The sequence below is a fragment of the Lagopus muta genome, chromosome 4 (assembly GCF_023343835.1).
Source record: "Lagopus muta isolate bLagMut1 chromosome 4, bLagMut1 primary, whole genome shotgun sequence".
Lineage (NCBI taxonomy): Eukaryota > Metazoa > Chordata > Aves > Galliformes > Phasianidae > Lagopus > Lagopus muta.
The window spans coordinates 68,936,194-68,949,760 of NC_064436.1; the positions used below are offsets into that span (position 1 = coordinate 68,936,194).

General features: G+C 43.5%; 1 protein-coding gene across 1 annotated transcript in view; it reads left to right on the forward strand.

Annotated features, from left to right (window-relative positions):
• The window catches only part of PTPRA (protein tyrosine phosphatase receptor type A), a 553,533-nt gene that overhangs the window by 447,867 nt on the left and 92,099 nt on the right, over positions 1 to 13,567 (forward strand). The gene's annotated exons all lie outside the window — the stretch shown is intronic.

The window sequence follows — 13,567 nt, forward strand, 5'->3', positions numbered from 1 at the left end:
TATATATACATCTTTGAGCACATAAACAAATGATAGCAGGTGATACTTAATTTTGTTCTTTTGTGTTTTATCCCTAGAGGTGTTCAAGTCCAGGCTGGATGGGGCCCTGGGCAGCCTGATCTGGTGGGGGGCACCCAGCCTATGGCATGGGGTTTAGAAGCTTTTAGGTCCCTTATAACCATAACCATTCCATGATCACTTCTTCCATACTCAGAGTCTGAAGGGAAAAAAAAAAAAAGTGAAAAACATCTTTAAATTTGCAAAGCTCTGAGCTTTATCACAGCAGTAATTTTATTCCGTCCTTTCATTTTCATCTATTCAGTAACAGCTCTCAGTGCTTTTCCTCTTGCTGGAGCCTTTCTCCATGAAGTTATTTGCCATTTTGTTTTTCAATCCTCCACACTTGCTGTGGGGTTACTTTAAGCTCACCATTTGTATCTTGTTCTGAAGATGACATGTCTGTCCTTGTAGAACAAACTCCAGTTTACATAGTGGTACCTATGATAAGCTCTGAAAACAACTCATACAGCTGCTGCAGTGGGAGATCAGAAGGATGCAGCCCTGGCTTTCTGCAGGTGGCTCCTTTTCATGGCAATTTGCAGCACAGTCTGACCCATCACTTGCTAGGCATCGTGCCCTGACTCTACACTTTCAGATATTAGGAAAAACATATCCAAAAGAGTAATCAGGCACTGGCACAGCTGCCCAGGGTGGTGGTGGGGTCATCATCCCTGGAGGTGTTCCAGAACCATGGAGATGTGGCACGGAGGGATGTGGTTTAGTGGGGACAGGTTGGCGGTGGGCTTCATGATCTTGGAGGTCTTTTCCAATCTTAATGATTCTCACCAGTGTTTCACCCTGGTGAGGGGATATCCACCAACCCAGAATGAATGAAATGCAAGCATTCCACTGTGAAAATAGTTTCCACCCAGCATGGAAATTACCTCAGCTCTCAGATATGTTGCCCTGAAATCTAGATTATGCTATACCTCACAGCAAGTGCCAGTGGCGTGATTGGACTCAAATCAGAGATCAAGTTACCCATCAAAAGGGATTTCCTCTGGCTGACCTCATTAACAAGCACTGATTGGAGTCGGTCTTGCCATTTTTTATAGTAACATCAATAACTTCTCTGAGGTGTTATCAGCACAATAGATGGAGCATCTTTCTTCCAAGAGACAGTGAGGCCATGTGATGTCTCAAGAAGTCGGGACAATGCAGTTACATATCTCACTAGCTGACACCTGAGCTGCTTTTGTATGAGTACCTACACTCAGAGCAGAGTCTGTCATCCTCGATCCCACCTTCTCATGTAAACCAGATTAAAAAATGAATACCTGAACAGAGATGTCTGCTTTTCTATAGGTTTTGCAGGGGACACCAGGCTGTAGGTGTCCCTGTTCATTGCAGGGGTTTGGACTAGCTGGCCTTTAAAGGTCCCTTCCAACTCAAACTCAAAGTGCATGATTTTATCCATGGGGATGTGAGAACTGGGAGGAAGGATGGGTGGGAGACTGCTAAAGTCTCTTTCTTCCTCTCAGCTGTTGGTTTTCATCAAAGTAGCACGGAATTCATAGTGTTGTGCCTCTGTCAGGTTGGAATTGGCCAAAGGTTTCAAAAGTTATGCCTGGGAGGAGGCAGAAGGAGTAACGTGCACGCTCACACAGGATGCTCCTCTACAGACCATTCCATTAGAAAAGAGGGCTGATAATGTTTCCTGTTTTTCACTTTTGACACCAGAAATACCAACATTTCCCACTGTCTGAGAAACTATTGTTATTTGTTCCTGTAGCACAGAGGAGAAATACCATTGTAGCATAGCAATGAGAAGGGTGGAGGTGTTCTTGGCACCTTCAGCCGTCACCTTACAGACACAGCTCAGGTCCAGTCTTGCTCTTTGGATGGACTTTACCTTCAAGCAACAAATTCTGTTCATACTGTCCTCACAGTAATTTAATCCAAAGGGTAGATTATGATCTATGTTCTTTGTTAATTTTTAAAATCTATTTTTCAGTTCCAATGGATTTGGCTATTTCAGTTCAAACCCGTGATCAGGAAAAAAATATGTTGTTTCTTCATTACCAAAGAAGGAGAGAGGCAGAGGATTGATTATTGTTTTCATCGTAGTGATTTTCCTAAGGAAATGAGGCCTATTACAGTAAGCTGTGTGTGGAGGGGGAGGTCGTGCCATCACACCGGTAGGGAATGACTTCTCAAAATGCCTTATGTTTGCAATGAAGTCTGGGAGCATATGGTCAAGATCTGAGGAGCACACAGGGATTTATTTTCTCTTCCTTGCAAACGAAGACTTGGGATGCAGAGTTGAGGATATTGATCTAAAGTCGGCTGGAGCTTACAGCTTCAGAAATGTAGTATTTCTCATAGCCAAATGAGGGTGAACAAGATGCTGAGGAACTCAAACCTTCTAAGGACCCTAGTGAATCTGCACAGAGTGACATCACTGTGAACCGTAAGAAAAGGTTCTACAGGATATCTTGCACATCTGGACATGAGAATGCAGTCATCAGACACCAATCCATGCAACAAGGACAGGCGTTAATCTTCCTGCGGTTCCCTGAACTGCTCATTTTCATCTCAGTTTCATCACACAGTCCTGGAATGAGTAAATTCAGGCAGGTAACGGAAGGATAAGCACTCGAGCACTTAAGAGCAATGCACATTTACAATAACTGAATCACATAATAGCTACCCATGCATCCAAGGCCATAATCTCAAATGGCAGCAGCAAAAGACAAGTTAATAATAGTCATTGTTACATGATTAAATTAGGTGGACAGGAATAATTTTTGCAGGACTCATAATGGTTTTAATGATATTATTTGGTTACCAAGAACAATATATCTTCTCTATTCATGAGTTCCTGGAAGTCAAGGATGTTGAGCTGTAAAATATGTTTTTAAAGACAGAGTTGCAAGTGACAGACTCTCTGGAAGTTAGTTATACACGATACTGCAGTTCTACAGCTATTGAATTGTGCTTATGAAGTAGGCAGGATACGCTGAGGGCCTGGAGCAAGATTTATATGAGAACACTGGGCCTTTGCATGACATTCTGAGTGAATTTAGATTTTGAGCTTGGGTTCATGAATTGATTTCAGATAGAATGAAAGCTTGGAGATCACTGTCATTGTGTTGCAGGAAGCCATACTGTCATGGTGTGGTTTGATATTGACATTTGGCACATGGCTGTACTGTATCCCCTATACATTCACCAATTCAAGTTAAGAATCTTTGAGGGTGTCAGAGCCCTGAAACAAGCTGCCCAGAGAGATGGAGGAGCCTTCTTCTCTGGAGATATTCAAGCCCAACTTTCCTGTGCAACCCATTGTAGGGAACCTGCTTCCGGAGGGTTGGAATAGGGGATCCTTCCAGTACTTGAAGAGAGCATATAAAAAGGAGGGGGAATGGCTGTTTAAAAGATGGATAGTGATAGGACAAGGGGAATGGTTTAAAACTGAGACAGGAGAGGTTTGGGTTGGATATTGGGAAGTTTTTCACTCAGAGGATGGTGAGGCACTGGAACAGGTTGCCCAAGGAGGCTGTGGATGCCCCATCCCTGCAGGCATTCAAGGCTCTTAGCATGGTCTTCTTATCTTTTTCTTTCTAAAGTCACATCTATCAATCTGATAAACAAATAAAAGAAAGCATTGTGCCAGTAGGGATGGAAGACAGCAATGAACATAATTAACATATGCTTCAATGATGTCCTAGAAAGGTAGAAGATCCAGATCTAAAAACCATGGGACCTCATAAAAGAATTTTGAAAGGATTTGGCATGCCTTAGTGAGAGCTTAGGAGAATGGAAAATAACACTCAGCGACACCTGATCACTCATCTATGGTGACTTAGAGAAGTGGAAATATTATTTTAGGCCAAAAGACCAGGTTTGTCTTTGCTTTACACAATCAAGCAAGCTGGCAACACATTTTCTATCTGAATGCCCATCTGAACAAAGCTGGAGCAATCAGCCCTCCTGACTACGATCTGGTCTTGTGTCTTAGATCTAAAAACTAAGACAGGGAAGGCTTAGGTTAGATATTAGGAGGAAGTTTTCCACCCAGAGGGTGGTGAAGCACTGGAACAGGTTGCCCAAGGAGGCTGTGGATGCCCCATCCCTGCAGGCATTCAAGGCCAGGCTGGATGTGTCTCTGGGCAGCCTGGTCTGCTGGTTGGTGACCCTGCACATAGCAGGGGGCTTGAACCTAGATGATCATTGTGGTCCTTTCAGCCCAGGCCATTCTGTGATTCTATGATTCTTCCATTCTGTGATGGTCCTATACCTCTGTTGGTCACCCACTGAGCAGCTCACACGCACTTTGTGTCTTCCATGACGTAGACTGGCTGTGTTCACTGCACCATCTAAAACACTTCTTGTCAACTGTTATCAGAGTCATTTTCCTACAGACTATTTTCCATTTTCTTGTGTGCACTCTCTTTGAACCACATAAAATGCACAGAAAATCTCCAGCTGTAGTGATGCTACAGTGACACGGTGCTGGCATATGCCAACGTCTTTGCACCGCTGGGAGTTGTTACACAAGACAGTTTACTATGCAGCGTGGAAATGCAAACTGGAATCAGGGAGGCATATTACAACAACAAAAAACAGTCACTGAAACATACTGAAACAAGTCAGATAGCTGGTCCCAGCAAGAGCTTAAATTCTTGGTTGGCTTGAGCTGGGCTGCACCAGGAGATACATGGAGTGCTGGCTGTTCCACCAGTGTGAGTCTGGGAAAAACAGAATGGGAAGTCCAGAAGAGTAGCTCATTGTGCTCCCAGTGTAGGATCAACTGCATGTCTTGATAAGCCAACAGATCAGCACAAAACATGATTTCAGCAATGCCATCAAGAGGCCAAGGCAACTCTTGTGTTGGAAGACTGGGATTGTGCAGGTGAATTTACAGTGGTAGATGCAGATGTTTAAGCAGCTGAGCACCCATAGTGAAGAAAATAATGGGAGGGAAAAAAAAAAAAGCTGCTAAGCTAGCCACTGGCAAGGAGCACAGGAGATGTGTGCCCTGACTTTGGAGTACTGATACAATCTCTCAATGTGGTTTGGAGAAACAGTGAATGACAGAAACATCTGTGGTCCCCAAACTCTTCCTTTCATCACCTTTTAGTACGACTATATTTTGACAACATTTGCCCCATTTAGCAGCCCGGTCGAGACCATGAGTAAAGACTTGCTTTTCAGCTCTTTGTGTAAAGTCCTACCTTCTCCCAAGAGTAAAATGAACTTTCTTTTGTTATATAAACCAGAATAGATGTCCTCTCACAGAATAAGGCTGCTAAATGAGTGCGTCACTGTGAGCATCTCCTCATGCCAGCCTTCACTGGCAACGCAAAAGAAGGTCCTATGAGGCTGTATGTCGATTTGTCATCAGCTCTTAATTAAGATAACTGCTTTTTTAATTCCATGATTAGATTTAAGCCTGTAATTCCAATGCTGGGTACAATAGGAAAAAGAATCAAAGGGAGGAAGTCATAGTGAAAATGTTCTTGACAGCATTTACAGATGTCCGTTACACAAGAGGGTGTAGCCGTCACCTGCTGAAGTAAAGGAAGAGTTCCCATTCACAGCACTTTGCAAATTCAAGATTCCTAAACATTGCTAGTTGACTGTAAATGAAGTTTACAACACAGCATGCGAGGGTTTCTGGTTTTTCTTACTCTGAATTCAGTCAAAAAGTATTTGTATTCTCAGGGGCAAAGAGTTTGAGAATGGCCAACCCAAGCCATTCTATGATTCTATGATTTGTGTCTGAGAAAAGCAGAAGTAGCTGAAGTTATTAACTGCAAAGTCCTTGCGGTATCATACAAACTGAGTAATTTCAGCAGCATTTCTTTCTGAATCAAGAACATTATTTAACTTGTGCATTTTAAGAGCTTCCCTTTTTTGCCATGGAAAGTTGGTGGATAGAACGGGCACCTTGTCCCACCACCTTGCTCCGTGATTGAGTGAACTGGGGACATGACTGATGCTGAACTTCCAAACTCAGCTATGTGACCTGATCCCTTCTTTGTGCTGAATGATTGCTATCATGCCTCGTATTCATTAAGCGTTATTAAACCACCTAGCAAGAAAAAAAAGCACAGGAAAGTGGAATTTTTCAAGCAGATTTGGAACTGTTCCTACTTGAGAAACGCTCAAAGAAGCAGCTAGAAGCCCTCCAGGTGCCAATAACAAAAGCTCTTTTGTGATGTCCCAGAAAGTAGTGACCACAAAAAATGTTACATAAGGTTGAGAAATCTGACAGAATTTCTGCTTGATGGCTTATTAATCCTCCTGCAAACAACAATCACGTTCCGTTTCTCTCCACTGCTTTTCTGTTTTTAATAAGGCTCTTACCATGGTCTTCTTGTCTTTTTCTTTCTGAAGTCACATCTATCAAGCTGATAAACAAATAAAAGAAAGCATTGTTCCAGTAGGGATGGAAGACAGCAATGAACATAATTAACATATGCTTCAATGATGTCCTAGAAAGGTAGAAGATCCAGATCTAAAAACCATGGGACCTCATAAAAGAATTTTGAAAGGATTTGGCATGCCTTAGTGAGAGCTTAGGAGAATGGAAAATAACACTCAGCGACACCTGATCACTCATCTATGGTGACTTAGAGAAGTGGAAATATTATTTTAGGCCAAAAGACCAGGTTTGTCTTTGCTTTACACAATCAAGCAACCTGGCAACACATTTTCTATCTGAATGCCCATCTGAACAAAGCTGAAGCAATCAGCCCTCATGACTACGATCTGGTCTTGTGTCTTAGATCTAAAAACTAAGACAGGGAAGGCTTAGGTTGGATATTAGGAGGAATTTTTCCACACAGAGGGTGCTGAAGCACTGGAACAGGTTGCCCAAGGAGGCTGTGGATGCCCCATCCCTGCAGGCATTCAAGGCCAGGCTGGATGTGTCTCTGGGCAGCCTGGTCTGCTGGTTGGTGACCCTGCACATAGCAAGGGGTTGAAACCAGATGATCATTGTGGTCCTTTTCAACCCAGGCCATTCTGTGATTTTATGAAATCTGAAGATCACTTGCTGATTTTAATGGAGTTGAGCCATTTTCTGGAGTCTGATGCTCATCAGCCGCTTGAAGGCATGGGATCAACCACATCATTTAGTGGTGGCCTTCTGTAGTGCTCACTTTGTGCTTTGCCGAGATAGTCATGTTTTGCTCCACTTTTGCTTGCTGTCTGTGAGAGAACGATTTCTCTTAGAAATCACATGTAGCTGAAGGTCACAGAGTCTGGTTCTGTTCCCCTCACACTGCCTCTGAAGCTTGACAGGAGCCACACTGTGTCTAGGAAATAATATCTCCGCCCCTCATTCAGAGGCCATCTCAGATGGAAAATCACGAATGCCATAATGAATAACCACAGGGTTGAGGAAACCTCCCAGTGGAGGCAGGCTCCACTGCTTGTTAATGAGTCCAATCATTAGGGTGAATTTAATGCCATTGCTGAAGTTCTGTTCCCCATTACTCCTGGCTTTGTTTAACTACAAGCTGAAGAAGACACGCTTCTCCAGATGAAGAAGCTGAGATCAGACTTCCTTGCAGAGGGCTGATGATGCTAATACCCTTTGCATGAGCTTGCTTGGAAGACAATTTTTCAGTTTTTCTCCAGTGAAGATGACGAACCAGAACAGCAGGACAAGGCAGCACAGTGCACTGTGACGTGTGCAGGGAGTTGAACACAGGACTGGGGATTTTCTGGGGCTACATGGGTCACTTTGCTATTCTCCAAACAGTAATTAAAGCCAGACACTGGAATGGGAAATGAAGTCTCAATTTTTCACAGTGGATGTGAAAATCTCTAAGGGCAGTAGAGTCCTCTCTTGCTTCACTTCTTGAGATCAAAGCTAAGTCTTTCTGCAAGAGATGCTAAAGGCAAATATAAGCTAGCAGCCTCTTTGCAGAGCTAGTAGGGTGATATGAAAAGGTCTGTTCAGGTCTTTTTAATTTAATAGGTTTTTTTTCCAGCCTTTACAGTTATGATTGTATTGATTTAACAAAAAGTACTAAAGGACACTATCCCACAAATTAATTTAACATTAATTTTCGCTCATTTGAAATCACAGAATCATGGAATATTCCAAGTTAGAAGCATCATTGAGTTCGACTCCTGGCTCCACACAGGGCCATCATGTCATCTTTAAGCAGAAATAAAATACAACAAAACATGCAGAAAAAGGAAGACTAACTACTCTTTTGCATGAAGCCTACAGTGGGCTCTGGAGATTTGTTCGTTGCTTTTCAGATCTTTTATATGCTTACAGATTTGGGTAAAGTCTCATGGGGACCACATAGCTCACAAGCACACCTGTAGGCATGAGGCATTGGAAGACAAGGTGAAGAACCAAAGTACTATCAAGATGGAACTGACCTTTTCTGACCCACCAAAGGCTGTGTCCATTAGGGTATTAGATTTACAGCTCCTCCCAAGTTAAATATCTGAAGTGAAAAGATGAAAGGATGACAAAGCACATAACATGGAACAACTCAACGTGGAGAAATTCAACGTGGAGAAACTATCCTCCTGGGAAAAGAAGCAAAAGGGATGGAACAATTTACCTTTGGTGGAGCTTGGCTCTAGGGGAAGGATGAGAGTGTTGGGAAAGAATGAAACAATCTGGTCTTCTCAGGAGAGGCAATGTCTGGGCACAACTAGACAGAGCAGATAGCAGGTCCAGAGCAAGAAGGAGAATGAACACTCAGATCATCAGATATCAAAGGGGCCAATTTAGGAAACACATCACAACCACATCTGGAAGAAAAAAAGAGTTGACTGCTTTTTGTTGCTGTTGGAAATAGATGTATAATGGTCAACTCCCAGAGGATCCAGACAGCATTTCAGCAGTTTTAGAAATTCATGGAATCGGATGAATTTCGCAGCAAAGCATTGCAACGTGAGCTTAGATCAGGGAGAAATTGTGTGAGAGCACAGTCTGCCAGAGAAAAAATACCACTTCCATTTCTAAAGCAAAACAACAGTCTTTGGGAAAGCTTGTGCAGCCTCACCAACAGTGAGCAGAGACCTGCTGAAGAGGGTTGTGAGCCTTCCCTTTTGATGGCCATGGAGCAGCTTTGATTTGGCATTAGCAGCGCTGCTCAGTGATGCTGAGCATCTGATGCTCACTCCTGCTGGTCCTCAGGCAGGGGATTGTGCACAGTCATAAGGTGGTGTGACCCCCTGATGTAGTTTCTCCCAAAGTCTGAGTGAAGGAACTCAACTATGTTGAAGCATCACAACAGGGAATGAGCCTTGTTGCATCTCTGTAAGATCCTCTCCATGGAGAGCCGCTGACCTTGTGGTTCAGTTCTCATTGTCCTGATGGACAGCCTAAATGAGAAGAAATCTGGGCAAGTGATCTGTATCATCATTTCCCACTAAGGTCTCAGCTGCCAGCTCCGTGTCCCTGGCTTTTGGGATGCCTCTGTCTGCCCTCCAGCCACTGCGTTTTGCAATGCTGTGTTTGTTTATACTGAGGACACTTCTGTTGTCAGATCTTTCTTAGCTGCTCCATGGGGGCATTTACAGATGAAGATCTTGATGTGGTGAAGGAGGTGATGGGGTGAAGGAGGTGCCCCCATTTCCTGAATTTGGGAATGACTCAGAGATACCTTGTTCAGGAGTCTCAGACCCTTTGCAATCAGCAGAAAACACCGGGTTCACCAGTGAGTCCTCTTAGTGGCTCATATTTACTGAATGCATAAAGTCCCAGGAGCACAGAAATGCCTTGTTTGTTCACTTAGAGATGAAATCCTACAGTCTCTGACCACTGGGCAAGCATTCCTTTTGTGACTCAGCCCACAGCTCTGTCAGTTGCCAGTGTTTTCAGCAAGCTGTGACTAACTGAACTGCTGACCATCCAGGTTGCCCAAGGAGGCTGTGGATGCCCCATCCCTGCAGGCATTCAAGGCCAGGCTGGATGTGGCTCTGGGCAGCCTGGTCTGCTGGTTGGTGACCTGCACACAGCAGGGGGTTGAAACCAGAAGTTCATCGTGGTCCTTTTCAACCCAGGCCATTCTATGATTCTGTGATTCTATGATCTCCTCAGCCTTTGGTCACAAAATGGAGGTAGGAGCCCTGGTTCACAGTTCCCACCACATCCCCCCAATCCCCAGGCCCTTCTCAGTGACCCTCTCCATGAAGCCAGCCTTTGCCCATGCTGTCAACCACATTCTTGGCCACGTTCAGGTGCATCCTCCTTGCGTGGCAATGAAAGAAGCAGTATTTTTCTCTATCACAAAATTCCTTCCTTCATCCTTTATGACTTCCCAGCTTTTTTTGTCATCTGAAGGGTTTTATCAGTGGTGAATGTATGTTTTCTTCAGGTCATTAATTCAAACATTAAATAGCATGGAAATGCTCTCTGCCCAACCCCAGTGGAAACATGGTCACTGTATTTATTACCACATTTGCAATGACCCTTTTAATCTTATTAATTAGCTCCTTTGTAAACCATTTAACATCTTCTACACGCCCTGTGTACTATTCTAGCTCTTATTCAAATTAAAAACAGGGCTGAGCTGAAGAACCATTTTCTGCAATTTTTTGACAAAACCTATAACACCAACGTTGTTACCATTCTTAAAAAAATTTGGTAATCTTATTTTTTAAACAAGGCACCAAATTCACTTGACAGTGTTACTACTTGGCTTTAGTTTTGCTACCCTCCTTTAATTTCCTTCCTCTATTAATTATCCTCCTTTAATTTATTGCATCCTGTGTGAGATTCTGTATTATTTTGCCTGGGACTGATGCCAGGCTAACAGACTTTCCTAGGATATCCCATTTACCTTGTGAAAAACACAGTTACGACGTTAGCCGGACTCTCGTCTTTCAGAACCACCCAAAACAACCCACAACCATCATTAATGTTCCAGAGACCTCCTCTGGCTTTTAAAACTCTTGGGTGCAGTTATCCAGATGCAGCCGTGTCAGGAATTAATAGTTGCCTGAGCCCCCATTAGGGGGTTACTGTTGGAATGGAAAGCATTTCACCATCTAGGTGTAATCCGTGATTGCATTATCTAGCTATCCCCAAGTACAGAGCAAAAATATTTATGGAACTTTTCTGCCTTCGTTATTATCAACACTGTTTTCCATTTCAATTATCTGGTAATGGCTCAATATAATGGCTAACTTTTTTGTTTGGTTGGTTTTTTGTTTTTTTTTTCTTTTAACATCATTTTAAGACTCCACATTATACTCAATTCTCCTGACCCTTGATCTCTCCTCACATCCTCTGTGACCACGGCTTAATCTTCCTTTTCCACCAGAAAGACACCCAAGATGAGAAGTAGCATCAGGTTCTCCACAAGTTAAGGGGTCAACAGCAGAGGGGATGCTGAGCTGCTCCCTCCTGGAGCACACTTTGCACCTTTCCTCTCTGTGCTTTGATGTGTCTGGCTTTGTCTCTCTGTCTCTGCACCAACGGTCCCACAAACACACTGTGTTGCACAAGGAACGTGTCACGGGCACAAGAGCTGCTACAGGCAGTCCCAGAGCCATCTATGAGACGATAAGGAGAGTGTTATCTCTCCATGCTGGCCCTGTTCTGCTGGATAAACCTCCTTAAATGTCTGCTATGTATCCACTTTACAAATTGGAGCACTGGCCTTCTAGGTGATTGCTCCAGTGGCATGGAGCTGGTGTGCTCTTAGACCTACATTGTGTATTCAGAGCAAATGTGTTCTCTGGGATGTGGTTTATTTGGCATTACTGGTGGTAGGTAAATGGTTGGACTTTTAATCTTACAGGTCTTTTCCAACCTTAATGATTCTACGACTCTGTGATCCAAATATCTTCCAGTGTTTGGGGTTTGGTTTGGTAAAATATTACATTTCATTTTGGAAAGGGATACATCAGAAATACAAAAGCTGCAATGGAAAAAAAGAAAATCAAACTGATTCACACTCAGTGTAACGCACTTGAGTAGGAGTGTTATGAGTAAAAAAGGTAAGGCCTTGGATGTTAATAGGAAGGGTTTATTTCTGCTCAAGGAATATTTGATCAAGACAGCAACTAAGTTATCTTCAAAGCCCCTGGAAAATGATTGCAAGGGAGAAGGTACAACAGACTCTTATTTGAAACACTCTTTCATCTTTGTGTTTTATTCCAAGCCCTTCAGTGCCCAGATAAAGTGGGCAGAGCTGCCTCGCCTCCTGCACAGCCTTTCAGCCTGTTCTCTGCATGAAGGCAGCCCAGAGTCTCCCCTTGTAGCAGTCCTCAAACAATGCTTCTACCAACATAAAGGGAAGAGATGCTAAACAAAAAGAGACCAAAACAATGGCCAAGGAGAGTCCCATGTCCCACTTAGAAGCTCTTGAGCAGCTGCTTTGCTGAAACTGGCTGCAACCCTACAACCCTTGAGCTGACCAGCACATGGGAATTTGGATGTATGTAACACACTTTAATGTGAAAGCAGAACTAAGACAAGAGTGAAACTGCAATAAAAATAATCATAATCCAAAATGTTAATTCTCAATAAAAAGAAGAGAAAATGTAGAGGGAGAAAGGCTTCAGCTTATGCCTCTTTGCAGACTTCTTTTAATGTACTTTGAGAGGTTCAGACCTATCCTGTGTTCTGTCCTCTGGAAAGAAAAAGCTCCAGGGCAGTATGTAATGGGGATGGGACACATTGCCAGGATCTCTTGTCAGTGGGAAGGAACTAACTGACAAACAGATGAGAAAGTTTCTCCCTGGAAGAGGTAGGGCAAGGAGGAGATTCCCAGCATCCACCATGTTTATCACTGCAAATCCAGGTAGACTAGACAGACCGGGTGACTTAAGCTCTCAGCATGCATTGTCCACTTCTGAAACAGACCCATATCTTCCTTTGTTGAGGAAGTCCATCAAGGACAAAGGCAATGATTCAGAAGTTCAGTGAGTTCATGCAAGAAGTCTCCATCTGGTTCCACATCCTGACCCCAGGTGCAAAAGGACTGTGGTGAAGGTGAGCAGTGTCCTCCTGGGCTGATTTCCTTCCATTCCTATGAAAATGGTCACTGGATTGAAGGTAGGAAGGATGTCTCAGATGTGTGGGTGAGGTCTAAGCTCTTGGTGGGCTCTATCTCCTTGTGCAAAGCTTTTCTAATGGAAAAAATCTGAAATAAATTCCTGGCAAGGCTGGCAAGGAACCCAACACACATAGCAAACCCTTCCTCATTTTGATCATCCCACCAGGGAAGCTCAAAGAGTAAAATGAAACCATGGCCATGTAGGTGTTTGCTCCTTTTTTTAGCATACACAGCTCTGCAATGAGCTTGTTGCTCAGAGAAATGAGCAAAACCAGGAGACCCAATGTATGTGGCTACCACCTCAGAGAGCAAAAAACAAAGCAGCCATGTGCAGCTAAAATCCAGCCTCTAGAAATGGAGAGCTGCAGAGCTGGGAGGTGTTCTATACTGCAGTCATTCCATGGTCAGCTCCCTACCCAGTGTAATGGGAGAGCTGGACTTGAAATGAATGCAAAGGAAATGAATATTCAAACCCCTTCGCAGCTAACATCATTTCCCCAGTCTGGTCATGAATGTGG